Source organism: Amblyomma maculatum, chromosome 11 (genome assembly GCF_055883805.1).
Source record: "Amblyomma maculatum isolate TAMU_Amacu chromosome 11, ASM5588380v1, whole genome shotgun sequence".
Classification (NCBI taxonomy): domain Eukaryota; kingdom Metazoa; phylum Arthropoda; class Arachnida; order Ixodida; family Ixodidae; genus Amblyomma; species Amblyomma maculatum.
Window position 1 is genome coordinate 131,905,980 of NC_139354.1, and position 16,239 is coordinate 131,922,218.

At 45.3% G+C, this 16,239-nt stretch overlaps 1 long non-coding RNA gene across 1 annotated transcript; it reads right to left on the reverse strand.

Moving 5' to 3' along the window:
* Positions 1-6,603: 6,603 nt before the first annotated feature.
* LOC146174983 (uncharacterized) lies at positions 6,604-11,371 on the reverse strand. The gene is made up of 3 exons (XR_014701844.1): positions 11,284-11,371; positions 10,482-10,523; positions 6,604-6,839 (listed from the first exon to the last, which is right to left on the reverse strand). It is a non-coding gene; the product is annotated as an uncharacterized LOC146174983 (long non-coding RNA).
* Between the last annotated feature and the right edge of the window lie 4,868 nt (positions 11,372-16,239).

The following is a 16,239-nucleotide window of genomic DNA, read 5'->3' on the forward strand; positions in this document are numbered from 1 at the left end:
TCAGGAAATCTATAGCGGCGCCGTGCTCACGAAGGAAGTCGATGCCAAGAATAACATCGAGAGAACATTCGCATAGAACAAAAAACGTCGCGACAAATGTGCAGCCTCGCACTGTAACCCGGGCCGTACACATAGTCATACTGGCTAGTCAAACCGGCTGGTCTAAGGCACGAAATCCTCCTGGCCTGCCACGAAGAACCAACTTCCGGTCATCCTGGCTTTACACGCACCCTAAACCGAGTCCGGCAGAACTGTTACTGGCCACACCTTTCTCTGAGCGGTAAACGTTATGTGCAGACCCTTCACAATGCCGGCGGCGAAAAAACCCGCGCACAAGCCCTCTGGCATGTTGCAATCTATCGAGCCACCCCTCACACCCTTCGAGCAAGTGGGCATGGACCTTTTAGGCCCATTTCCTTTATCCTCGAATAAACACAAGTGGATCCTAGTCGCCAGAGACTACTTAACACGCTACGCTGAAACGAAGGCCCTTGCCCGAGGTACTGCCGGCGAAGTTTCTCGATTCTTTATGAACGACATTGTTCTTAGACACGGTGCACCGTTGACCAGCTTTACTGACCGAGGAGGGTGTTTACAGCTCGGCTACTGCGGGACACCTTAACTCTCAGCCATACCGACCATCGCACAAAAAAGAGTATCACCCTCAGACAAATGGCCTAACCGAACGACTCAACAAAACTTTGGCGGACATGATCTTTGGACATAAACTTTGATATAAGATCCTGCTGTATGTCACCTTCGCCTACAATGCAGCGCCGCAGGAAACCACGAACCTTACGCCGTTCCGTCTCGTATATGGCAGGAAGGTCCGCACGATGTTGGACGCGATGCTCCCGTGCGGGGATGAAGCGGTCAAACCCGATGGCGCCCATTTCGCGGAGCAGGAACCGAGCAAGCCCGTCAGCTGGCCCGCTTGCACACCAAGGAGCAGCATGCTAACGACGCCCGACACTATAACCTTCTGCACAGGGAAGTCCACTACAAACCAGGAGACCAACTGTCGGTGTGGACCTCCGTGCGCCACAAAGGCTTGTGCGAGAAACAGCTCCACCGCTGTTACCGGTATTTCTGACCCTACAAAGTCCTGCACCGCTTAAACAGCGTTAATTAAGAAGTTGTTCCAGATGGAACTGTGACCATCAGTGTTCGGTCAGCGGCCTGAAATTGTGCATGTGACGCGCTTAAAGCCGTACTTTTCGCGTGACTGAGCGCTGTGTCAACGTCGCGTTTCGTAACCTTCATTGACGCTTCCTCCAAGTGAGACCTTGAGTTAATGTACAGTTCACCTCATACATAATTGTTTTCTCCTCTCACCTTTCATCGGGACGATGTTTTTCTTTCATGGGGGGCAATAATGCCTTGTGCCAAGCGCCGCGCGACTGCCGTACTTGGTGCCGATGACGACGAAGCGGTTGTTGGCTCGGGTGATGCGCAGGTGCTGGACTCTGTTATCGGAACTAGAAACCGACCTCATTTTCGGGTCCTCGTCTACTTGTACCTTCACAGCTCCCTGTGGCTTGAGTCGTGACAATGTGTATTATTGCTCCAGTCCCCAGTTCTCGACAGCGCTTACATGCCTCCAGACATCGTGGGTATACAGCAGGTGACAGCATCATGGCTATCTCCTGGCTAGTGACTATGAACCTCAGCTAGTGTGGTTTGGTCTCTTGGGAGGGGACGGTCTGCAGGAGTGACTGAGGACCGTGAAGTTGACAATTGAACGCACTCTTTAACGGATTTCAGAAATGTGGATGTGGTCACGAAGGACCTTTTTTAAGTAAGAAGTGTTTACCAGTGTAGAAGGTGTTAGACCAAAATTTTACCACTGGAAAATTCTCGTAACGACAAGGGATCGTGGTGTACGCCCCGGACAGCTGGTCTATTGCACCTGCACCCCCCTTCAAGGCGGCGACCTTCGTCAACTCACGAAAGTATGGTTTCAAAGAGCCAGACCTTGGTCCTCATAACAAGACTCGCTACCTCGGCGCGCTCGTAGAAAGACACCTAGTCAGAGCCTCGCGACGTTGCACGCACGCGCCTAAACTCGGCGCAAGTAAATTGGACAAGCATGAAATGATTCCAACTACAGATGAATGACCGCGCTATTAGGACGACACCTGGTCGCAGCCGTAACATGAAGTGACCAGCAAGGCGGACACCACGCCGATGCATGGCTGGCTAGCTTTGGTAATTTCACAACAGCTGACAACTTCAAGAAACGTCTCACCTTCCTAGATCTTTACGAGGTGCAGGTGCCTAAAGGGGTGACCCACGATGGACCGACAGCGAAGTTTGGAAAGACGGTGCGACTGCCCGCAGATGGACCAGCGACCTTGAGGCGAGAACCGCACGTGTGTCACAGGTTTGACCCAATGTTTCGATTGGGCGAGGGGGTAAGAGCCAAATATTGGCCGCAGTTTCGTGCAGCATTGGCTTTCCAACAAAACTGCGGGGCGGAGAGGACTTGGGGAAGGGATTCGGCAGACCCCAGAAAGGTTCTGATCGCAACGATCAAGACAGCGGAAGTATAGCAAAGTGGTTCGTTGAAGCCGTTCAGGGACGATGTAGCTTTGCTCCGGCAACCTAGGGTTACCTCTGTACCTGCTGAGACCAAGAGCCTTGGATCTCCCACGGGCCCCGACGTACGGAACCCGCGCTCACTTCCATGATGAGAACGACTTCGGCTCTCCAGCCTGCGGCCGCCTCCCCGACTCCCAGCACCTGAGCGAGCAGACATCACCACGAGACAATGCCGACTCTCCTGTGATGATGAGCTGACCATCTAGCCCCTTCAGGCAGCCACATTTAGGAATACATATTTTTAATTGAAGGGCCCTTCGTGGATGCTGATTCATTTTTCTCGCCTCAACAAGAACCCGAAATCGGCATCTTAACTACTTGCTTATTTTGTGACGCAAGATTATGGCCGTCACACCCTTGAAATGATTGCAGATTTTATCACGCAGTTCCGTGATTTTGAGGCATTCAAAGCACGTCGGATAGCGTCCAACTTCGACCGCCTTTCCAGTGTTACAACCCTTGCCATCATCGATATCCCAGAGGCTGAATACATCGTTTCTATGATCACGAGGATTGTACGCGAGGAGTTGAATACTCAGCGGCAACGTACACATTTCGATTTGCCTTACCACCTAACATCGAGGTGCATGCCATCATGGGACCACCGTATGCTATCGACTGAACCACAGAGAAACGAACCGCTTTACTATTAAGATATTGAGCGGACCCAGCCGTCGAGGTCGCGCCTTATTTCCAGCATCTTTCATCCCATCCGAAGGCAATTTCTCGTGGTGCGCTTTGTCATACGTTTGTCACCTCATCTCGACACCCAAGGGATCCTGTTGTCAGCTACCAGAGCCGCCAGAACTGACATGCTACAGCTGGAGGGGCAGCGTACACATCTCCCGCATTTGCCCGCGTCACCAAATTTCTCTACCCCCTGCACAAAGGGCTCATGCTTCAGCATTGAGGCCCGGTAAGAGCAGCCCCCCGCTACCTTCTATCCGCCTTGTTCGCCCCAACGCTGAGCACGCATTTACCCTCCTGTGTCCGATCACAGAATCACTCCCCCATTGCATCGACAAGGCCGTTCATCATCTTCACGTCGCCGCTTCGTTTCTCCACCACTGGCATTCTAGGCGGTGCGAGCGATGGAGGTACGGTTTCCGGATGATCAATTTAACGAATGCCTCTGTTTAATGTGATGATAAAAAACAAAGTATCAGTGAGTGTGGACAATGCTTAAACGGATTTGGTTGACACTGGTGCCGCCGTTTCAGTTATGAGCCTTTCGTTCACCTACCGCCTTTGAAAGAAAGTTATGTTTGTGTAATACAAAACGGTGTCTTTTGTGGAGGAGGGGGGGGGGCAGTGAAACTATATCATCGGTCGGCCTGTGCTCGGCTTCACTCATTCTTGGTGACGAGTGCTATAGAACAGAATTCGTTATTATGAAAAGTGCAACGCATGACTTGATCTTGAGGGGTGACTTCTTGTGCTAGTGTGGTGAAACCCCAGATTTCAATACCGGTGAAAATTTTTTTCACGCCGAACATTATCCACCCATTAGTGGAGAAAATTTCCCCGATTCGTGAAGGAGTTATCTCTCTGAAGCAAGATGTGCTGCTGCCAGCGAGGACGGCAACATTTCTGCCCGTAAATTTATCTGAACATTTTGGGGGCAAAGACTTAGCACTCATACAGTCAGGTAGCCCGAACGAAAACATGTTTTCGTGCCATGCGCCGTCATGGACGCACAGGATGGTCGGCCATACATCTGTACTGTGAACGTGTCAGCAGAGCCTGTTCCTCTTCCTTATGCTTTAGCACTATCTTGATTTGAGAACGTGTTACCCAAACCACTGGAATTATCTCTGATGGCAGACGAGCAGCAACAGAAAAGCCGCAACGTTATGCTCAGCTTGAGCGCAGAATCAATAAATCGTTCCGGTCAGTGGCCGTCGTACGGAGGAAGAGATTTTGACTATTCATGCCGAAGTGTTCGACTTTGCCTCTACCGTATCGTGTAGCCATTCCCCAGCACCTCGGTTGCAGAAGAAAATTAACACATGAAACACATCTATTCGCCAAACACCTTACACAGTCTCCACGGCGGAACGCAAGATAAATCACGAACAGCCGGACGGACTGCTACCGAAAGGAGTCGTGCGAGAATCTTTCAGTCCATGGGCCTCCCCTGTGATCCTAGCGCGAAAATATTGAATTACCGTCGATTCTGCTTAGACTACAGTCGTTTAAATGCGATCCCATAAAGCCGCATACCCTCTACCTCGTATTGATTACGCAGTCGATTGTTCGCATTAGGAGTCATAATTTTCCTCCATTGACTTGCGGTCTGGCTACTGGCAAAATCCTCTCTATCCATCTGACCGTGAGAAGACTTTCGTAACACTAGATGGTTTGTAGGAATTTAACGTGATGAAGTGCGGAATATTAAAGGCTCCCGCGACGTTAGAGTGATTTATGGATTTAACCTCCGAGGTCTCAAATGGGAAATATGTATGCGTTACTTGGATGCTCTCATCCTTTTCGGCAAGACTTTCCAAGTGCGCAATGAGAGGCTCCATATTATTCTTGAGTGTATCGGCAAACGGGACTTATTTTAAACTCAATGTTCCATTTTGCAGACCGACAAACTATAGTTCTTGGCTTCCTCGTCAACAAGGATGGTATCAGGTCGGATGCGCAGAATATTTCTCGAGTACGCGATTTAAAACCTCCACGCGCCCTAAACCTCCTTCGGAGCTCTTGGAAACTGTGCTTAGTTTCGTCGCTACGTCACTAGGTTTGGGCAAATTGCCCAACCCTCACTTCTCTCCTGCATAAGGATTCGCAATTTGTGCGTAGCCTCGAGTGCGAATAATCTTCCAATCTACCCAAGTCTTCTCAAACTCCAGCACTAATTCTGCGCCACTTCAACCCTTCAACTGTGACTGAGATTCACACTGATACCAGTGGGGTCGGTCTTAGGGCAGTGCTTGTCCAGCTTCATGTTGGGGCTGAGTACGTTGTTGCCTACGCCAGCCGCACGTCAACAAAACGTGAGCTTTAGTACACAGTAAACGAATTGAATTATCTCGCAGTTGTGTTCGCTAAGCAAAAGTTTTGACCGTACCTATGTGGACGCCACTTCACTATCGTGACCGACCATCATTCTCTATGCTAGGTTATCAGACTTTGGGATCCATCTTGTCTTTGGCGCGCTGGGAATTACGTCGCTAAGAATATAATTTTGGTGTCGCGCCGAATAATGGGCTACATCACAGAGATGCAGACTACTTGTAACGCCTCACATGACCGCTTTGGCAATGGAGAAGGCGGGTTTTAAAGGTGCTTGGTCTCGCTTACGCCGTCGGTTTTCAGTACCGAAATATGTAAGCGAGAGCAGTGCAGCGACCTCTCAATACTGTCTCTAATAGAACAGGCAAACGGTAAACCAGATTCAACGCCATTTGCTATAAAACGTGGTATTTTGTTCAAGAAGGCCTATTTAGTCGACGGAACTGCCTGGCTTCAGGTCGTCACAAAAAACTCCGCGCGCACTTTTTGCACGCTATGCACAATTACATCACATCCGGACATCTAGGCTTCTCTCGTACCCAGTACTTTCAACAAATGTGGCGGATGGAATGGCTTTAATACAGTGAAGGCTTGGTGAATGAAATGCGGTCACAGCGGCCCAGGGTCAGAATCAGTCTCCGCGCATCTGACTCTTTTTCTTTCTCTTTCTTCTTAAATATGCTGCGACGCACCGTAAAAATATAAAGCATGAATGTTTTTCGCAGGTAATACGTTACTAAATGAAAATAACGCCAAAATTAGAAAGGCTTTGCATGACTGCTGTTTCCCCACTGCATGACTTCTGCAGAACGAGAGTAGTCTGCCTGTTCAACTTTAACGGTGAGCCTTAAATTAATAAGGCATTGATTTTTCTTGCAGGAAATAAAATCAGGTACAGTAATACAATAGATTTGGTCGCAAATCCTTCTTGCGGGACAATGCGTTCAGAAATATTTGCTTCACACAGAATAAGCTCTTTACTAAGCTCCTTATACAGGTGAAAATATGTTACAAAGTAACAGAACTGAATATGGCAGCATTGCATCAATTTTGCGGAAAAGCAGTTTCACACTCTTCTTCACATTCTTCTAAATTCTCGAAGCTGTTGCATGACTCATCGTCGCCAACGTATTCTTTTCAAGCTTGCTTGGAGTGGTTGAAAAATGCAAGTCGTAATCTAATATGATTGGGTGGTCCAGGCTCAGGACATGCGCATCCTACAAAAAAGTAACAGAAGTTAATTACAACCCAGAATTCATTACACAGAGTGTTCGTACTGTTATCATTGAAAAATTTTGTCTGAAGTTTTGAACCTCATGATTATCACGATTAATTCATGATTACGTATTGAGTGTCATCCAAGATTGGTGATAATAAAAATAATGCACGAACATTTACACTATTCATTTGGTTGACTAAGGAAGTCCGAGTTTGAGGGCTCTAATTATTGCGAACAATACGCATTTTTTTGTTACAAAGGCAGGACCGCTACGTATCCTCCCCCCCCCCCCCCCCATCCCCCCTAAATTGTGGCATTTGTAAGGTACCCTACGGGGAAACCAGGAACTGCAACCCTAGGCCAATTAAAGCGCCCCCCGAATAGCCGCCCCTAGAGTATTTGCTCCAATCTTAACTTCATTCACTGGGTTATTTTTTATTTCTAGTCTTTAAGTAGCACCTGCCTGCGTATGAAATTTCATACCGTTATGGAATGCCTCTAATTCACCCAGTGCTACCCGACAGGCCCCACTGAACGGAATTTCACGTAGGGCTTGACCAATATATTTACGGGAGATTTACCACGTGAAGTCAAAATGATCAGTAACTAAACATACGCTAGCACGTTGGTTTCAGGTATCACGCACATATTAACCATACTTTCACAATCTACCACATATAGTGAAAGATAATGCGATATAGACGCAAAGCCTCACTTAAGCATATTCTACCGAACGATGCAAACTATCTAATTAGTAAAAAGCTTCAAATCCACTAATGTTGGGAAAAAGTGGAATGCTTGGACTACGAATCCGTCCTAGACCGAAAAGAAGGAGCAGTTATCATTCATGCGTTGTGCGCAGAAATGTTTCTTATGATTTTTTTTTTCATTCAAATGATGTTGACACCAAGCAATGGAACTCCTCGCAACGAGCTCTTCTAGAGAAGCGCCAGAGTTGTGGTTCGACGGGCCCCACGGGAGACCTTCTCGGGAATTAATAGAAAACAAGCGCCTTCCAAATCAATGCTAACATATACTCCTATCACTGAAAGCTCCAGACAGAAGGCAATCACAGTTCCCAGTCGGGCAAACTTTTACACAGTGAGGACGAAACAACGCGCAAGCAGTTGTACACAAAAATTTAATACAATTCCTAAACTTTGCCGCATGACGTCCATCAGTATGCAAAATACGCAGCATCCCAGGGCTAACTCTCTCCTATCATAAATGATCGACTCATCATGGCACCAGTCACCAATAGCACATTACTTTTCCCCAGGAAGAGGCCCAACTTAAAAGCGCATGATTCGCAATGTTGTTCGTGAACTGCGCAGCAGATCGCCAGCTGGAGGCTGTTTCGTTACGCAAAGGCAATGAAGACAAAACACAAAAGAAAAATTCGTTGCAAGCACTTATATGTCTCCTAACGGCTGTGTGGAGAAATCTCCTCCCGTGATTCTGCATTCACTCTCTTTTTCACTAAAATGATCTTATTTTGCTCTTTTTTCTCCTTTTTTCTTTATCTTTCTCTGTTTTCTCCAATTTTACCTATTTAGTGCATTAACTTCTTCTTTCTTTTACTAACCTTTCCTTGTTTACTGTTTATGGAGTATCTTCGATGTAATGCAATGACAACGTCTGACATTCAAGCTTTGCATGGTTTTGCACGTTTCCCGGACATCTTAGATGTTTTTTGCACAATTTCAATGTCCATAGCTATGCTCTATTTTATTAACAAATTATTTCACGTCAACAAAATATCGCAAAGCACTTTTCACACTCTTGCTAATACAACCAATCGTGTACTCATAAATGACGTCATTCATGGACAGAGACGCCGTGATACCCTCTGCGAAAGGGCACTTTATTCGCACACCCATGAGCCTATAAAAGCTGTCGCCTTAGTATTGAATAAACAAAGATTATTCCTGCTAAGCTCCAATTTATGGAGTTGCTCGGCCATACATTACCCTCCTTGGCGCGTTGAAAACGATGTTCTATCGAGAGAAAATTTCTATCCGCAGCAGTACAACTCTCTTAGAATCAAAATGGTTAGGTAGAGTAATAGTATGGGTTCAGGTATTGATGTATATGTTTGGCTGCATTATGAAAACGGCAAGCTGACACTGGTGGCTGTTTCGTATCCTGTAATAAAGCCTTTAGAATGCATGAGGAACATCCATACAGCAGATTTATGAAGGGCAAAATACTGCAGCGTTCAGATACGAAATAAATCGCCAACAGGCCCCACAAAAGCGCTACGAAAAAACACTGTCAATTCATACGGCTGTAATTGGCAATTGTGGCGTTTTAGGCAAGAACTTGCTATTTTATCAGTGTCTAATTTTCATATTATGAGCATAAGAAGTTTCAGATAACCTATCATATACATCAACCTTCATTTTTAAAAGTAAGAGATTCCTATAGCGTAAAACTCTGCGGGTGAGGCTACGGTCACCACTGATTATGAGATATGCGTTCGAGTACGCTACTATGTGGACATACACGCCCACAAGAACACCAGCCCACTAGGACACCTTGGTCAGGCTTGGAATCCTGGTCTTGATAGTTGTAGGCTATACAGTCTTTTATTTGGGAAATATAAATGCTTTTTTGCAAACGAGCCAGATGTTTTGATTTCATATGCAAAGAAAACAAACAACGCCACAGTACGAGACATAATGTGTAGACACTCGCGAGATAGATGTCTGCATCCTTGAGCAAATTTCGCCTAATATTTTAGTGGCTTCACTTGTTGGACGGACCAGACAAACCTAAAAAAACTACAGAAACTCAACACGAAAGACACAGTAAAGGAAGACAGGCACGAACGGAGTCCGTTCTGAATCTTTTTTTTCTATTATATACAACTGAGTTTCTCCTTTTAAATTGGCCCTATCAACATCATAAGCACTAACACAATAATTTTTAAAGAGACGTAAATGACAAATAATAAGTAATAAATGACATTTGATTTTGCCTTTCAAATGCCTATTTAAAATTGCAGCCATTTGTGTCTATAAAACGTCCTTTAAAATGCGTTGGTCCCCTTATTTCTCAGTCCTATACAAAGACGCTTTCTCATACAGAAATAATGCCATGATAAAAGTATTTGCTGAAGAATGACAAGAAAATCTATAACAGTAAAGGTTTAAATTTTTTACATTTTTTGAGTACCCCACCTTGCTGTAGTGGAGACGAGTGGGTAACGACTCCAAAAATACCGCTCTCGAATCGTCAATGTCAAGTGCTTTAAATCCGCCGTCATTGGATACAGTCGGCAACCCGAGCCGCTTTGGCGACACTGGTGAATAACTTGCGTTCTTTAATCACAGGCATTGTTGTGACTGATGAACATAGCTAGTTTCCAGTTGTCCGTTCAACAGTTGCGAGATCGTCTCATGGCTCAAGAAAGAAGTGTTTTCTGGGGAAATAAATGATGTCCAAATATTACAGAAAGGGAGCGTAATTTTGTCATTAACTGAGAACACCTCACAATTGCGTGGATTGATTTGCTGACTTAAGTTTAGAAGAATACACTAAGAAATTCCAAAAACAGTTCTAGGAATCGTAGTTTTTATTAAGCACGACGTTAGAGCTCCTCATACTCGACGGGAAACCATTATAAGGGAATACTCACTCATTCCTTGCTCACAATCCTTTCCTTCCTTTTTCTGACAACCTGAAAAGTAGGAACAGTGCCATAAAATATTTCTACTGAAACATATATCTGCATCGTGCAAAAACCCCATACGAAACGCGCTACAACTACCCATTTCGAAACTTCCGTTCCGGTCCCTCTTCAGCAACAAACCTAGGGCATCTTATTTATTAATTTCATGCGAGTCCTTTATGCAGGAACACCTTGTGTACTTGGGCTCTGTAGTCGAGGAAGCGAGTCAGCCAGCCACTTGAGCAGTGAATAGCAAACTGTACGTTTGTAAGACGACTGCGTATACGGGCTTCTCTGATATTATACCATGAAAGCGGGGCTGGACTTTACAGCTGCTTTTAAAAGCTACCGGCGATGGAAAAGGCGACAAAAGTGGCCGCCGCTATGTAACTTGAAAAAATGTTTGACGTACATAATTTAATCTGGACGCTTCCTAAAGTGTCGTGAAATCTTGGTGGCAAATGTATACATGACTAAAGAAGTTTATTCCAATGCTTTGTTTTCGCACCGCTGTGCACAATTGTGCTGCTTTTACTCTTCAAGAAATGTATTTAAGATAACAATAAGTTACTTAACATAGAATATTTGCTATATATATAAAACAGATAACCTCAAAGGTGAATATTTAGGAACGAGGAAAATATTTATTAAATGAGTGAGCAGATCCAGGCGATCACATGGATTTCCAGTTTATTTAAGAAGAACTGCGTTTTCTTACGTTTTTCATATATTGAATATTTGTGTCATTTAATAATAGAAATGTTCATACGTTCTTCGATCTTCCTGGTTTCAACAAGAAGGAATCCACCGCAGACGACAGCAATGCAAATCAAAGAAGCCATCCTGCTCATCTTACCCGTCTCCTCAAGACAATGCGGCTTTTCCTACTTTTACCGGTGCATATATAGCAGACCTATCTAGCCGTGACGACGGGATGGAAAGGAATGCTAATAGTAGATCAAATTGATATGAAAGGATATAAACTATTATTACAACGTACTTTCGTATCTGCGTCAAATATTGACATTCCATTTTTGATGTTTACCCCAAGGAAATGTTAATATGATCCCTCCGCCTCTGAAGATATTTTAAACGTTTTTTTGTGTGTGAACTTTTATTTTCTTCACTATCCCTAATTGTTCTTATCATAATTAGACCTTTGAAACTTTGCACCTGTCCTAAGGAGCTTCTGAATATAACAGTTGCAAATTACTGGAACGAGCAACGTGGCTCCGAGGTATGAAATGCAGAGTATATTCACAATAACATTTGTTGTAAGAAACCTTTTGGACACTGATTCTTTGGAGGTGCATGTGCATAAAGACTAATAAGTGTCTTATTATAATTGCGATTGCAACATCACGGCTTGAAATATCCACGAAGCGACATTCGTGGAAGATTGCATTTCCCACAAAATATTCATTACTCTATTTTGTATATTCGTTTATTACCCGTTTAAAACAATGGTGCTTACGATAATAATAAATACATTCCAATTATTTTGCACTCTGTTTTACTTGCTTTCCATTACCCGTCACAGGTAACTTACTATTCATGCGAAGAGAGGAAATCACCAGATTGCTAAATATTAGAATTAAGGTTGTAAGGGTGCTGTGTTGTGGCTAATGACGAGACTCGACTCTGACTTCTTTTATACGCACTTAATCACTGGCAACTCACATAGAATCTTGAAGCAGGTGAGGACGATACAATACAAGCCAGCACACCCTGTACACTAAACATCGAACGTATATAAGCATGAATATTAGGTTAGCTGTGACGGGTAATGGAAACTAAGTACAACGGTGGGCAACATAATCTGTATGTATTTGTTATTAATAATAATAATAACCATAATTGGTTCACAGGAAGGGAAAGGCTCAGTATCTGTCAAACTTGTGTCTGTGGACACCTGAACGGCGCCGTAAGGGAAGGAAGGAAGGTGGGAGTGAAAGTATAAAGAAAGGAAGAGGAGCCGTAGTGGAGGGCTACGGAGTAATTTCGACCACCTGGGGATCTTTGACGTGCGCTGACATCGCACAGCACACGGACGCCTCTTCGTTTCGCCTCCATCGAAACGCAGCCGCCGAGGTCGGGTTCGAACCCGGGTACTACGGACAGTAGTCGGGCGTCTTACCACTGTACCACCCCGGCTTTTTTTTTCTTTATTCCCTGACTTCAGCACAATACACAAAACCACTTACAGGGCACAATCAACAATCAGCCAGTTGGGTTGTGGCGTCGTCGTTCTAAAATTCTCTTAGGGTCACTAATGGCTCTAATCTTCCGAGCCACTCGGGAGCTTTAGGAGCAAGTTTCTGAATTTCAATATATCTATTCATGCCTTCCCGAAAATAGATCCGTGCTGGCCGTGCGTCAGGATCGCAATGGTATCCTGCCATTCTCGAGCGCCAAATACAGTGGAGGGCCATTAGCATAATTAGGTCAAATGGCACCCCATCCTCATTCTCTACTGGCAAGTACCTAATACCATGCGAGTCTAATGAAAATTCCTTTTTTAAAGTCCTTTGTAAAAATATCCCAAAAGTATACCCCTTCCCAACAATGTACTAAAACGTGGTCTATAGTTTCTGGCTGTTTACAAATTAAGCAATGCGAACCCTAAGGTAAAAATAAATTCTTCCTTTCCAAGAACTTCTTTACTGGCAGTGTTTCCGTGTGTAACTTAATGAAAAAAGTTTTTGCATTCCTGCATCGCCTTCACCCGCTTAAGTACGTCGCGTCCTGGTCCTCCACTGTATAAGGCCCTGTACATTGGTATGGGTAGAACTACGTCGCACAAATCCTTGTACAGCTTCTTCCTGCTAACACAAGATAAATATTCATAAGAAAATCGAACAGACAGGAATCGCACACTAGCGACAACTTCTCTAAAATAACCAAAAATGCGTCCCGATACACTTTCGGTCAAGACAACAAAGTCCGGCAGTGCATTTCCGAGCCTTAATTTGGCACACAGTACTAAGGTAGTTCCAAAGCAAAAGAAATGCAAAAAACCAAACTGGTTATCTGAAGAGGCTTTGCAAATAGCTGAGGAAAGGAGGATGGCAAAAGGTATGGGGGAAAGAGAAAGATACAAGGTTCTCAATGCGAATTTTCAGAAAATAGCAAGGAGAGATAAAAATGCCTTCCTGAACATACAGTGCCAAGCAGTTGAGGACAACAGCCAATTAAGGAACACAAGAGCTTTGTATAAGACAATCAGAGATATCAAAGGAAGCTTCTGTGCTAAGCTGGGCGTGATAAAGGACAAACGAGGCAAGGACCTCACTGAAGCCTCAGAGATAAAGAAGAGGTGGCAGGAATACACAGAAGAACTGTACAAGAAGGACCCGGATGTGCAAACCCAACATAAGACGGTTGTGATTACTGATCTCGAGCCGGGCATCCTGAAGAGTGAAGTTGAATGGGCCTTAGCCAGCCTTGCTAAGAACAAAGCTAGCGGAATTGATGGTATTCCAGCTGAGTTGCTTCAAAACCTCAACCACGACGCTGTTAACACACTGCATACATTATGTCAGAAGATTTGGACAACCCTGCAGTGGCCACAAGATTGGAGGAGGTCAGTTTACATCCCCATTCCAAAGAAAGGCAGTGCCAAAGATTGTTCCAACTACCGCACGATCGCGCTTATTTCGCATGCTAGCAAGGTGATGTTAAAAATCCTGCAAGGTAGGCTGCAGCAGTATGTGGATCGGGAGCTTCCGGACGTGCAAGCTGGGTTTCGCAAGGGCAGAGGAACTAGAGACCAAGTTGCCAACCTTCGCTGGATCATGGAAAAAGCAAGAGAGTTCCAGAAACCCATTTACTTCTGCTTTATTGATTATGCGAAAGCGTTTGACTGCGTAGATCACAGCAGATTGTGGCAAGCTCTCCAAGAGATGAGAGTTCCAATTCACCTCATCTGTCTCCTCAGGAACCTGTATGAAGGGCAAGAGGCCACAGTCAGAACTGGGCATGGTCTTACTGATTGGTTTCCGATTGAGAAAGGGGTGAGGCAAGGCTGCATACTGTCGCCCTGCCTATTTAACCTATATGCAGAGTGCATCATGAGGAAGGCCGGATTGGACGAGTCTTCAGCTGGAGTGAAGATTGCTGGAAAACGTATCAACAACCTTAGAAATGCGGATGATACCACTTTAATGGCAGAAAGTGAAGCGGAACTCAAGAGACTTCTGATGCGCGTACAAGAAGAGAGTGAGAAGTTTGGGCTTAAACTGAACATTAAAAAGACGAAGATCATGGCGTCTTGCCCTATCAAGTCCTGGAGCATCAATGGACAAGAAGTGGAAGCTGTGACAGATTTTCTGTTCTTGGGCGCCAAGATTACCTCGGAAGGAGACTGCAGCCATGAAATTAGGAGACGCCTGCTTCTGCGAAAGAGAGCAATGGTTAGCCTTGACCGCCTAGTAAAGAGCAGAGACATTAGTCTGCCAACCAAGATCCGTATAACTCGTGCTATGGTCTTTCCAGTTGTGATGTATGGATGCGAGAGTTGGACTGTGAAAAAGGCTGACCGCCGAAGAATTGACGCGTTTGAATTGTGGTGCTGGCGAAGACTCTTGAGAGTTTCTTGGACTGTCAGAAGATCAAATCAGTCGATATTGTCGACCATAAACCCTGACTGCTCATTGGAGGGTCAAATTCTACTTTGGTCATCTGAGGAGAAGAGAGGAGTCGCTGGAGAAAGATTTGATGTTGGGAAAGGTTGAGGGTCGCCGGAGAAGGGGTAGGCAGCGAACGCGATGGTTAGATGGCATCCTCGAGGCATTGCAGATGAAGCTATGTGATGTTAAGAAGATAGTGAGAGACCGGAAAGCGGGCGTGACATGGTCCATAGGGTCACGAAGAGTCGGACACGACTGAACGCCTGAACTGAACTACGCAAAAATGGATATTTTACATCGCGAACAAAAAGAAATCTGCTGACAATCTGTCGTAGAAACAAATGCCCCAAACCCAGTCCACCGTCCTGCACCCGCCTAAACAAACTTGTCCGGCTACATCATTCCCATTCTGCTGCCCACACAAAAAGGGCAAATATCCGGTGCAGTCTCCGTACGTTCATCCTTGCACAATGCAACACTTGCATCACGTACGACAGCTTCGACATAAAAAACATATTGCACACTGTGGCCCTGGCGAAAACTGACAATTGTTGCCCGTTCCACCCCTCCACCTTTTCCCGCATGGCTTGAGTCTGTGCCCTACAGTACGATTCGCTATCGCGATAACTATCTAGTGGGACTCCCAAGTACTTTACTGGTGTTGTCACCCAGGACATGTTTGCGAACTTCTCGGGCGCCGTTGGCCATTCTCCGTGCCAAAGCCCCAGGGACTTTGACCAATAAACTTTACTGCCGGAAACCTTTGTGAATTCGTTTACAGGCGATACGGCCTCGATAACCCCTTCGCGATTCACTGCGAATACAGCCACATCATCCGCATATGCCAGCAGCTTAACCTCTGCAGCTTGCAATTGGAAGCCACGAAATTTGTCGTTTTCTATGATATTTAAACACAGTGTCTCGATATAAATGCAGAATAGCAGAGGGCTGAGGGGACAACCCTGCGCACCGATCGCTGCACGTTTATGGGGGCCCCCAAACTCTTATTTATTATCAATCTTGTTGTGCAGCTTCGGTACGCCATGGCCACTCCCTCGCGAATGACGGACCCTACATTCACTTGGTCGAGTATGCAG